At 49.7% G+C, this 11,930-nt stretch overlaps 1 long non-coding RNA gene across 1 annotated transcript in view; it reads left to right on the forward strand.

Moving 5' to 3' along the window:
- Positions 1-10,135, forward strand: part of LOC138924174 (uncharacterized) — a 35,829-nt gene extending 25,694 nt beyond the window's left edge. The window contains exon 2 of the long non-coding RNA XR_011438932.1: positions 2,451-10,135. This is a non-coding gene — a long non-coding RNA (uncharacterized lncRNA). The remainder of the gene's footprint in view (positions 1-2,450) is intronic.
- The last annotated feature ends 1,795 nt before the right edge of the window (positions 10,136-11,930 follow it).

Here is an 11,930-nt window from a genome sequence, read left to right on the forward strand (position 1 = left end):
GCCTGCATGATGGAAGTTCTCATTTGTAGAACTCTGATACGTGAGGGTGTGTTGTGCTCTGTAGGAGAGCCATAGGAAAAAAAAAGCATGCCTGTTTAACATGCTAATGGAGAGGGAAAATGATACAATGAAAGAATACACCATAAATCCAAGAAAACTATATAGAGAAGGAACAAAAAGGATAAAGGCAACGAGAAAATAAATAGGAGGATAGTAGATTTTAACCCAAATACATCAGCAAGCACATTGTCACATTAAGTGTAACCAGAATAAATATTCCAATAAAAAGTCAAAGCACATCACGCTGGGTTTTCAACTACAGGCTGTTTATAAGTGATGCATCTTAAATACGAGGACTCAAAGTTCCGAGTTAAAAGCATGGATGGAGAGGTAGTACACAAATATTGATCATAAGGATGCTAGTGTAGCTTTACTGGTATCAAAGTAGGTTGCCAGGCAAAGGGTATTGATAAACAGAGTTTTTTCATAACTATATAAGGGGCGGGGTAAATCTATCAGTAAGCTATCAGAATTCTGTATATGCCTAATAACATAGCTTCAAAAACCTATGAACCAGAAACTAACAGAAATAAAAGGAGAGAGAGTCAGATGCACAATTACAGTAGGAGACTTTTAATAAATACTTCTTATGAAACAATCACAGAAGCAGACAAAAATCAGCAGGTGTATAAAATTAACAATATGGGAATTAACAATATGGTTATCAATATGACCCATCTGATTGGAAAATACACTGGGCGGAGTCCATATCTCCCGCAGGAACCTGCCCACCAGCTCCAGCCAGGAGGCCCGCCACAGCCACTCAGCCATGGACAAGAGAAGTCACCTGATGGCCGTGTGCTTTCTCAGTGTGGTCTCTCCCCACTGGTGGCTGTGGGAACACTGTGGTGTCTGTGCTCCGGGCAGACGCAGGACACGTCCCTCAAGCCTTTAGGAGTTTGGGGGTGAAAACAAGTGATCTCTGTGAAATCACATCATGGTGATGGGCAATAGAAAGGGTTAATGACAAGTCTCCTGTTTCAGTTGGACTGCAGGCTGCATGATGCAAAGAGCACAGGCCTGAGCGTTCAAGTTCCAGAACCCAGAGCCACCTGCAGTGTCAAGTCCACCCCGTAACCTTCCTGAGATGTTTCTTTGTCATGACCTGGAGATCAGAGCAGCTGTAACGTGGGTGGAAGGAGGATAGGCTGATAGGAAGAGGCTGGGCTCTGCCATGGGCTCGACCCTCCTGGCCGAGACCCTGGTGAGGGTGAGGTTAAATGCAAGCACCGTGCTTCTGCTGACCGTGAGGACCCGCCCTGAGGTCAGCCATCCCACGGTTTCAGCCAACTTACTGCAGATGCAGCGAATCAGAATATATTTGTGAAGTCATTTAAGATTTTCCAGAATGTGCAAAGAAATGAAGAGGAAAATTACAGGCCAGATACTGAAGCTCTCATTTGAGGTGAGCCCTCCGGAGGTCAGCCCCTGACGATGAGATGCTGGGGACTGGATGTTGCAGTCGGGTTAACACAGACACTGTCTCCTTAATGGGCAATGATCTCTCGTATCTGTGCCTTTGCACATCCTGGTCACTCTGCTGAGCACGCCTTTTCCTTCTCTACTTGGTTAACTCCTATTTGTTCTCCAAAAATAACCATACACAGAACACCCAGGTGCGAGGTGGTATCATGTACAGAGCACATTATGTGTGGTTTCCTGAGTGTGCTGGTCAGGCTCTTGGTTGCCAGAGAGAGAAACCCAAGCCAAACGGTCTTAAACAAACGGCTTTGAATGGCTCGTGACACAAGGATGGTTGTGGCCCTGTCCTCAGGGTCTTGTGGCTCTGGCTCCTCCTCGGTTGGCTTCAGTCTCGTGCCACCAACAGCTCCAGGCTTACATGCTGCCATGTCAGCAGTCAGCAACCCTGAGAAAGAGCTTACCTTTCTCATCTGTTCCAGCGGAAGTTCCAGGGCCATTTTGGGTCATGTGTACATCACTGAGCCAATCTCTCGGGGTAGGGAGACGCAGCATTCTAATGGGCCAGGCCTGGGTCTGGGTCAGCCCTGGGGTCAGCGGTGACTTTACATTGGTGGTTGCTGTCTGATTGTGTCCCCACTGTCCTGACAGCCGGCCCATGGTCCTGTGTGGAGGCAGCAGTGAGCTTGTGGCGAGGTGGGCAGGGGCAGGTGAGGCCATGCTCAGCGAAAAGACTCTGGGTCAGAGCCAGGCTGGAGTTCAGGATCCGCCACCTACCGGCTATGCCAGCGGGGACCAATCAGTGATGCTCTCTGAGGCCCATCCCTTGTCTCCAAAGTACGAATAATGGTAGATGATGACAGGCCTCCGTCAGAGGGCCGAAGAGAGTGTCAGAGGAGTTAATACACGCAGAGAGTTAGGATTGTGTCTCGGACTGTCTGATTACGTGGAATTTTTATCTTTCTTCACAGTGTTCTTGGACCCGCGTCAGTCCTGGCACGTGGTAGGCGCCTGTAGGTCTTTAATGATGAATGTCATCTGCTCTTCCTACCCATCCTATGAACGCAGCGTTGTGATCCCCACCCTACAGGGGAAGAAAAGGAGACACCAAGAGGTAAAGTAACTTGTTCAAGGTCGTTCAGCCGCTGCTTCTTCAAGTCTGGACTGATGTTAGATCAGCCGACAGCAGAATCTGGGCCCACGAACACCCTGTTACCCGCTCTGCAGACCTAGCTTGGAGACGACCTCGCCGGGTGAACTCCTTTAACACCTCTCCTGCCAGGTGAGGGAGGCCCCTCCCTGAGTCCTCGTTGCCTGTCCTTGCACCGAGGACACGTTCTGTGTCTCTGCATCTCTATTTCTACCACACTGTGTTTGTGGATTCTGCAGGGTGAGGAAGAAGCTAACTCTCCTCTCCCCTGGGAGAGATGGCTTGAGACGCTTCCCCAGGGCAGAGGATGGGGAAGGAGCAGTGTCCCAGACACATGGAGAAGGTCCTGCAGATCGCAGCAGCTGGCCTGGCTGAGGGCTCACCCTGGAGGCTCTGAAACCCGACTCCTCACTTTACAGACAAGGACGCTGTGCTCAGAGGGTGGGAGGGACCCGCTAGGAGTCATACAGTCTGGGGAGGGTGCCACTGAGAGCCCAGTCTTCTGATCCCCATTCTAGATCTTTCCACCCTGTTGTGTGATGAGCAAGCTCGGGAAACAGGAAAGCCCAGGGGAAATGACGAAAGAGCCACTGGCCACTGGCCTCATGGAAAGGGCTGAGAATGAAAATACATTCAACTTTTAGCAAAGGAAGAAAAATGCAGTAACAGCTCCAACAGGAGGATAGACAGGGAAAAATTTATTAACTTAATACATATCGGGCTGAGGCAACCGGTGCTGGGTCTGGCTTTGGAGCCAGAAAGAAATTCTCAGCTGCTTTTGAGCAGAAGATTCCTCTGCTCCTCTGACACCAGTGCAGGCAGATAACAAATCCTCGGAAAGCCCAGGAACCCTGCAGATCCCAGGACCCCTCCCCTCGCCCTCGGGGTAGAGGCTAAATGCTCGTGAAGTGGGGACCACAGGCCCCATCTGGTGCCTCGGAGCAGCACAGGGCTGGGCCTCGTGGCACCTCACCCGGATCCAGGTCGGTGGCGGGGCAGCTGCTTCCTCTTCTCTAAACTGGAGCGTCCTCACTTGTAGAATGGGCTGTGCATCTACCAGTGGGAGGCCGGTGAGGGCTGAATGAGGGACTGTGGAACGTTCCGGGACAGAGCTGCCCTAAGCACTTGGCAACCAGTGTCACTGCTCCCAGGGCGGCAGTGCCCACAGACAAGCCGAGCCCTTCCCAGCCAGCGGGACGAGGACGCTGGCCTCACGCGGTCCATTCTCTGATTCCTTTCCTTTTCCTCTCGAGTTCTGTTCTGGAGGACGAAGCCGCGCAGTGTTAGGTGGCCGATTTGGGACATTTGATTCTCTGGGTCCCACACGAGGAGGGCTCCCACGAGATCAGAGTGAGACCAAGGGTTTGCGGAAAGATTTCATGTCTCTTTCTGAGAAGCTAAAATAAGAAGCGTTAACTAGTCCATGCTAATTATTTCTGCCTCGATTCTCTGAAATTCTGAGAACAGCCTATTCAATGTGGCGGCAGGTGCGCTCGAAGCCGCGATGGGCCAGGAGCAGCATGGAGAGCAGAAGCCACAGGAGGCCCGCGCTCCCGGCGCCCTGTGGGAAAGCGAGTCAGATCCTGGCGCGGACTTTCTTAAATCGTCAACTAAAGCAGCTCTCTGTCCCCACGCTGAAAGGACAGGAGACTCACGTTCTATGAAGAAGCGACGCGGGAGCCAGCTTCACGCAGAGAGGTCCTGGCCGCCGCCCAGGGTCGGCGCAGAGGGACCTGGGCGCCCGCTGTCTGGGTCGCGGCTTCACAGGCATCGCATCCTTTCTCTGCCTCAGTCTCCTCATCTCAGGAAATAACAGGAAAGGAAGCAATCGGGAGTGGAAAGACCTCGGGCTTTGTGTTGGAATTCTTCTGGTTGCAAATGACAGAAACCCAACCCAGAAAGCTTAAGTACCATACGTATAAATTAATATCTTAATTAATGTGGTCACTGGAGCATCTCATAGAGCAAATTACAGAAATCCTCCGAGGCTCCAGGAGAAGAGAGCCGGGGCTCAACGCCCTGGACTCTGCTCCCCCGCTGCTTTCCCTACAGGTCTGTGTTCTCTTCCCTGCTCCTCTCTCTCCACACCGAGCTCCTCCAACTGTCCAGTGTGCGTGCAGGGAGGCGGGGCCGGGACAGGTGAGAGGGGTGAGGCAGCCTGGCCCAGGGCTCACCAAGGCCTCACTTTCTGGCCCTGCAGCGCCGGCTCCCAGGCCTTGTGCCCGGGGCGCCTGGCTCACCTCGCTCGTGCCGGCCCTGCTGGGAAATGCAGCTGCCAAGAGCAGCCACTCTTAAAGAGTCTGCTTCTGTCACTCTTCTCGCTCCGTCCCACGCCCACACTCTTCAGGGCTGCTATCCTTGGGTCCCTTGGGCTAGTGTGCCCGAGGGCTGGCCGTGCTTTACGTGGTGGGGACCACGTGCCCCTTTGGAGGAGACTGAGGAGGATGCAAGGGGGCCAGTTCCAGGAAGGACGTGCTCAGCAGAGAAGGCATCGATGGCACCCCGCGTGCTGGATCGTGGCCAGGTCCTGGTGCTCCAGTGGGCTGAAGGGTACCCCCAAGAGATGCATCCACATCCAAGCCACTAGACCTGTGGATGTGACCTCATTTGGAAGAAAAAGTCTTCGCAGATGTAATTAAGTTAAGGGTCTTGAGTTAAGACCGTCCTGCTATCCAGGTGGGGCCCTAAGTACAGTGATGAGTGTCCTTACAAGAGGTGCCCAGAGGAGAGAGAGAGAGAGAGGAAGAGGCAGATGAAGACAAGAGGCTGAGGCTGGAGCAATGCAGCCACAAGCCAGGGAGGCCTGGAGCCCCCAGAAGCTGGAGAGCCTCCCCTGGAGCTTCAGGAGGGAGTGTGGCCCTGCCAAGGGCTTGATTTTGTACTTCTGGCTTCCAGAACTGTGACAGAATAAATTTGTGTAGCTTTAAGCCACCAAGTCTATGGTAACTTGTTATGGTAGCCTAGAAAACTAACACAGGTGCCAAATAAGAAATCCGGGGCAGGACATATGGCTTCTGTGGCCCCCGGAGGAGGACAAGCGACAGAGAGAGGACGAGCGTGGGCCCTGGAGCCAGGCCACTGGGGTTGGCTACTGGTTCTGCCGTTTCAGAGATGTCATCATGGGCAATTATTTAACCCTGCTGGGCTTCAATTCCTCACTCCTAAAATGGGAATCACGCTGGTGAATTCACGCAGAGCTCAGAACAGCGCCTGGCGTGTTCTGTGTGCTTACTGTGAGCCATGGTTACTCATGTATGAATTTGGGGTGACGATAACAGTTCCCCTGCCTGTCTCGTATGTTGTTGGGAAGATTTTCCGAGAGAGGACACTTAATTCCATCTAAGTCAAATGACCTGTGTGTACCAGGAAATAGGGAGGAAATGCAGGGAAAATAAAATAAACTGAATAAGCCGTCTGACCCTGAGTTGCTTATGGTCCTATTACGGGCTGAATTGTTCTGCCCTAAAATCCGTATGTTGAAGCCCCAACTCCAACAGTGACTGCACTTGGAGCTAGGGCCCTTATGGAGGTGATTGAGGTTAATGAGATCACAAGGGCGGGGCCCTAGTCCAATAGGCCTAGTGCCTATAAGAAGAGAGCTCAGAGACCACTCTCTCCCCACGTGTGCACGGAGGACAGGCCACGCGCGGACACAGTGAGAAGGGGGCCCACAGCCCAGAAAGTGAGGCCTCACTGGAAACTGCCCTGCTGCCCCTATCTTGGACCTCCAGCCTCCAGAACCGTGAGAAACCAATTTCTGTTGTTTACGCCACCCTGTCTGCGGATTCCTGTTAGTGCAGCCCAAGCAGACCAACACAAGTCCATTAGTGGGATTATAAAGCAATGCACATAGTAATTATTATATTTTATACTATTAATACCAACAGCTAATTCTTCCAAACAACATACTGTCTGTGGAAGGAAAAAGGATGCCTCTAAGGTACAAAACTTCCTTTGCTTTACCCTCTGACTCTCAGAAGTTTGTGCAAACACAGTGGAATTCAGGAAATTCGACAGCTCTGCATGAAATGCTCCCTTGAGGGATGCCAGCAGGAAGGGGGGAAGGGTAGAACGAAATGCTTTCTGCTCAGGGAGACCTTGACTTTGCGCCGTGTGTGTGCTCCTATGGCCCTCCCCTCCATGCTGTTGCCTTTGTTTGGGAAGTCTTTTAAAATCAAAACACTAGTTTTCCTCCAATGTGGGTGGAAATGAGTCTAAGGGAGGATGTTATTCCCTCACTGGAAGAGAAAATTATTTTCCCTCCACACATCAGACAAAGGCCCTTCTTCAAACGTCCCTTCCAGCTATGTTCCTGCTCACCTTTCAGGTGCACTTAAGTGTCACCTCTTCTGTGAAGCCTTCTCTGACACCACTTCTCTCAAACTAGAAGTGACTAATCCTCCCTCTGTGCCCACCACGCCGACAGGCTGACGGATCGCACTAGATTGCGAGGTCTTCCACGTCACGGGCAGTTGCCTCTACTTCTGAACGCAACCCCTCCATGGCCAATGAGGAGCCCACACTTAGGAAATTAGAAGAATGCAATGTATAAGCTGAAAGGAGCCTCACCTGTTCCTATTAACATGCGCGTGCACACACTGTCTGGACACTTCTGTCTTCAATTCCTATCTCTTGGCACAAACTGAGTTTACCACCCACAAACCACAGTAAGAGTGGAATGTTTAAAAGTCGAAAATTGTTATCTTCTCCTGACCCCTCTAATCGTCTAGATGGACCTGATGGACCCACCCCGACACCCATCTCTGCGGCCCTGGGGAGTCTGGACATGCCTGTGGCAGTCCCCTCGAGCCCTTTGACTTGGCTCCTCATCCCAGCGCTGTTCTGCTTCCCTGGCGTGGGACCCAGGGTTCCGCCCCGTCCCTGCCTCTTGAGCAGAACAGCTGATTTGGCCATCCTGGTTTTGACCAACAGCACTGACGTTTCATACTTCAGTCAACGGCTTTAGACCTCAGTGCTGTGCACCTGCATGCTAGAAAAGTGGTTTTCAAGGTGTGGTCCCTGGACCAGCTGCAGTGTCACCTGGGACTATGTTAGAAATGCGGATTATACGGCCCCACCCCAGGACTGCTGCTCCGAACCCTGGGGGTGGGGAGTCGTGCCCAGCAATCTGTGTTGAAACAGTTCCAGGTGGTTCTCATGATGCTAAAATTTGAGAACAAGCACTGTGGAAAGGCCACCTGATTTCTTCGAGTCCTCAACTCTGTGGGTGTAATTTTCACTCTGCAAGAAGAGTTTTGTGACTTAGTAAGTCCTAAGGTCCACTAAGTTCACAGGGAAGGTGCTAAATAAACAGAGTCGAGTCTGAACCCGATAGTCCCATGTTGGAGCCGTGGGTCTGAGTAACCACAGTTTCACTTCACGGAGCCTCCTAGTCACATGGGCTTCCGTGCACCTGTTTCACAAGACAGCAACACCCCCACCACACCGTGGCAGGACCCCCACGCCTGGCGCGTGTGTCGCTCCCAGGCTCATCACACCTTGGCGAAGGAACACATGGGCCCGTGCGTCAGCCAACGTGCTGATATTCTTTTATGCAGAAGGGGAAATATGTGTCACAGTAAATGTTTGCATACTTTGGAGCAGACTTCTTTAAGAGAGAAAGAAAGAGGAAAAGAGGGAGAGACAGAAACTTTGGCTGGAGCAAGTTGAAACCTGGTTCCTTTGCAGTGCTTTTGTCACCCACCCTTGAAAAGAGCCTGCGTGCTTGCTGGGAAGGGTCCTTGCTGAGGTTCGGGTCCCTGGGAGCGGACAAGGCAGAGAGTGCTGGTTGAGAGAGTCAGGAGGGAAGAGTCGATGGATTAGGGGTAGGAGTGCTCAGAACCCAGGCAGGGAAACCAAAACTGAGAGGCAGGAAAGCCCACAAGCCAAGGGGCAGGAGCTGGGAGCTAGAAGATACAGGAGAGACAGCGTGAATAATCCAGAGCTTGCTGGATGACTGCCAGTGTCCACACCCGCTTTACTGGGCTTTCACGGACAAAGTGGGGATGGATTGCTTTGAGGAGCCATAAAGAAATGTTTGTTTATTAAACTAACAGTGATTCAATAATAATGATCATAACAGTGATGACGGTGATGGTCTGTGACATAGACTGACGTGGTCTCATTTCCCCCTTCTCTGTGCGCATCTCTTGGGCCCCCTGACATCCTCCCATTTAGGCTCAGAAACACAAAACAAGCATTGCTGCAAAGTGGAGAAAATAAATAAGTAAATAAATGTCTGTTCATATCTGCTGCCCATTTTTTGACTGGGTTGTTTGTGCTTTGTTTTGTTGAGTTGTGTGAGTTCTTTACATACTTAGGACATCAACCCCTTGTCTGATAAATGATTTGTAAATATTTTCTACCAGTTGGTGAGTTGTCTTTCCGTTTTGTTGATGGTTTCCTTTGCTTTGTAGAAGCTTCTAGTCTGATGTAGTCCCATTTGTTAACTTTTTCTTTTGTTTCCCTTATCCGAGTAGACATGGTATTTGAAAAGATGTGACTAAGACCAATGCCACAGAGTCTACTGCCTATATTTTCTTCTAGGATGTTTATGGTTTCAGTTATTACATTCAAATATTTAATCCATTCTGAGTTAGTTTTTGTGTATGGTGCAAGATAATGGTCTACTTTCATTCTTTTGCACGTAGCTGTTCAGTTTCCCCAACACCATTTATTGAAGAGACTTTCCTTTCTCCATTGTATGTTCTTGGCTCCTTTGTCAAAGATTTTTTTCAAGGAAAGATACACAGATGGCAAACAGGCACATGAAAAGATGCTCAACATCACTAATAATTAGGGAAATGCAAATCAAAACTACAATGAGATATCACCTTACACCAGTCAGAATGACTATAATTACCAAGACCAAAAACGACAAATGTTGGAGAGGGTGTAGAGAAAAGGAAACCCTCATACACTGCTGGTGGGAATGTAAACTGGTGCAGCCACTATGGAAAACGGTTGGGAGATTCCTCAAAAAACTAAAAATAGAAATACCATATGACCCAGTGATCCCACTCCTGGGTATCTACCCAACCACTTTGAAAACAACAATCCAAAATAACATATGCACCCCTATGTTCACTGCAGCACTATTCACAATAGCCAAGACGTGGAAGCAATTAAGTACCCATCGACTGACGATTGGATAAAGAAGATGTGGTCTATACATATATGGAACACTGCTCAGCCATTAAAAGACAAAATCATCCCATTTGCAACAACATGGATGGACCTGGAGGGTGTTATGCTAAGCGAAATAAGCCAGACAGAGAAACACAAACACCGTGTGATTTCACTCACATGTGGAATATAAACAAACACATGGACAAAGAAAATACTTCAGTGGTTCCCAGGGGAAGGGGTGGGCGCAGAGGGTGAAGGGGAGCACTTCTCTGGTGACAGACAAGAAATAAGGTACAACTGAAATCTCACATTGATGTAAACTATTGTGAATTTCAATTGAAAAAATATGTATATAAATAAAAAAATTGAAAAAATAAATGAAATTACTGTTTTTATGTTTTAGAAAACAACAGTTTAGGTGTAACAGAGGAAGATTTGGGAGGAGGTGAAGATAGAAAGAATTTGTTCCAACCCTTCTTTCCCATCCTCGCCCCCAGGAAGCAAATACACTAGAAAATATGATTCTCCAACTTGACAAGAAGGGAGCTGCTGAAAGATGTAGGACGCAAAGTTAGTCACCACGCAAGGTCTATCCTGGTCCCCGTTTCCTCCAGCCATGACAAGGAACAGGACCCACAGGACCCTCAGACAAATATGGGACCCGGCACAGAAGAAACCCATGCTCGCCTCAGCCCCTGACTCAGAGACGGAAGAGTCACAGGTGGTCCCCACACCCAAGTCATGCAGACTGTGGGGCATGGAATTATGCAAGTTCTGTGCTGGGCTCTCTTGATATATTTTCTGAAAGGAACGCTGCATTGTTAGACTCCTTTTAAAGAGGAAGAATGAGATTTAAGGAACCGGCCCACGACTGCACCGCGGGTACGTGGAGAGTGGCAAACCAATGCAGTCGGAGGAGAAGCGAAGGCCTTGGAGTCCTCAGGGCTCTGCCTCCGTCACCTACATGAGTGTGGACAAAACTCAGTCTTCCCTCGCCTATGACACGTGGACCTTCTCTGTGGCTGCTTCTCAGGATCCCTGAGAGGATAGCAAAGTGGGGTGTTTACTCTTTACCCTGCTTGGGGCTCTCTGAGATTCTCGAATCTGTGGTTTGATGTCCTTTGCTATTTTTTGTGAAATTCTTGGGCTTTATCCCTTCAAATATTTTTCCTGCATCTTTGTCTGTCTTCTACCACTCCAGTTTCACAGATGCTGGACCGATGTTGTCACACATCTCTCCACGCTCTGTTTCTGTATGTTTTATTTGATTGTGTTCACCTGTCTCTCATTTGTGTTTCAATTTGGGTAATTTCTAACTGATCCATCTTCAGATTCACTGATTCTGTCCTTGGCTGTGTCACATTTAGTGATGAGCCCGACAATGGAATTCTTCATCGCCAACACAGGCATCTTTTATTTCTCCTGTTGCCATTTGCCTCTTACGATTTTCATCTCTCTGCTGAAATTTCCTACTGTTCACATGCTTTCCTAACATTCCTTTTTCTCTAAATTCTTTACATATTAACCACAATTGTTTTCATTTCCAGCACTTGTGTCTTTTCTGGTTTTGATACTGTTGAATTGTTTTTTCTCTTGACAATGGGTTGTTTTCTTTGTGTCTTTGTAATTTTTTTATTGAACACCATGCACCTCATGCGGAATAACAGAGACTTGAGTAAACACTGTTTACTCCTGGAAATGGGCTCAGATCTCGTCAGGCCAGTGATGCGGCGGCCTGGGAAGGTCTGGTCGGGACCTGAGTCGGCCGTGGGTTTTGTCCTTTCTGTGGTTCCTCTGTGCTCAGGATGGGAGCTGTGGTGCTGCAGGGCTTTCTCAGTGCATGTCCTTCACCCTCGCTTCTCAGCTTTCCCGGTGCCACGTGCCGCAGAGCAGCGTCCCTCACCCATGCCTTTCGGCTCCCTCAGTGGTGCACTGTTGTCGCTTGGTGTTTGGCATGTGTAAGGCTGGTGGAGGGGACAGAGGGGTTTCTCCTTTTCCTAGTCTAGGCTGAGTCTGAGGAAGATGCTATGTGCCGGGGCCCCCTTCTCCTTCCTGCAGGCCCCAGAAAGAGGCCACTGCTCAGTCTGGGCAATAGCACGCAGACAAAGTGGAGCCAAGCCAGAACTGACCGCTGGTGGACAGATAATGTGGGTGAGGAGCGCATCTTCGTCAC

Source organism: Equus caballus, chromosome 5 (assembly GCF_041296265.1).
Source record: "Equus caballus isolate H_3958 breed thoroughbred chromosome 5, TB-T2T, whole genome shotgun sequence".
Taxonomy (NCBI): Eukaryota; Metazoa; Chordata; class Mammalia; order Perissodactyla; family Equidae; genus Equus; species Equus caballus.